Raw genomic sequence first — 988 nt, forward strand, 5'->3', positions numbered from 1 at the left:
TCTTCTTTTGCTGTTGATTTTTAAGCTTTATTGCATTGTGGTCTGATAGAATGCATGGAATTATTTCAATCTTTTTGTATTTGTTGAGGTCTTTGATCCATTTGGAATTGACTTTTGTGAAGTGTGAAAGATAGGGGTTTCATTTCATTCTTCTACAGGTGAAGATCCAGTTTTGCCAGCACAATTTGCTGAACATGCTGTCTTTCCTCCAGTGAATGTTCTTGGCCCTTTTGTCAAATACCAGGTGGCTGAAATTGCGTGTACTCATATTTAGGTCTTCAATTTTGTTCCGTTGATCTACGGGTCTATTTTTGTGTCAGTACCATGTTGTTTTTATGACTATAGCTCTGTAATACAGTTTACTATCTGGTATAGTAATCCCACTGGCATGCTCTTAGTGCTCAGGGTTGCTTTGGCTATCTGAGGTCTTTTGTGCTTCCATATAAGTCTTGGGGTGGTTTTTTCCAATTCTGTCAAGAATTTCATTGGGATTTTGATTGGCATTGCATTGAATCTATATATGACTTTTGGTAGGATGGTCATTTTCACAATATTAATTCTTCCAATAGATGAGCATGGGAGGTCCTTCCATCTTCTGGTGTCTTCCTCAGTCTCTTTAATGACTTAAAATTTTCATTGTAAGCCAGGCATCGTGGTGCATGCCTTTAATCCTAGCACTTGGGAGGCAGAGTTCAAGGCCAACCTGGTCTGCATAGTGAGTTCCAGGACAGCTGGGGCTACAAGGAGACCCTGTCTCAAAAACGCCAAAAATTGCATTGTAGAGTTCTTTGATGTCTTTCTTCAGATTTATTCCAAGGTTTTTTGTTTTTGTTTTCACTTTTGTTTTTTGCAGTAGTTGTGAATGGGAGCATTTCCCTGTATTCTTTCTCTAATCACTTGTTATTGGTACATAGAAATTCTACTGATTTTTGTAGATTGATTTTATAACCTGCCACTATACTGAAAGTATTGATCAGTTCCCTCCTTA

Source organism: Nannospalax galili, unplaced genomic scaffold (assembly GCF_000622305.1).
Source record: "Nannospalax galili isolate Female #2095 unplaced genomic scaffold, S.galili_v1.0 scaffold324, whole genome shotgun sequence".
NCBI lineage: Eukaryota > Metazoa > Chordata > Mammalia > Rodentia > Spalacidae > Nannospalax > Nannospalax galili.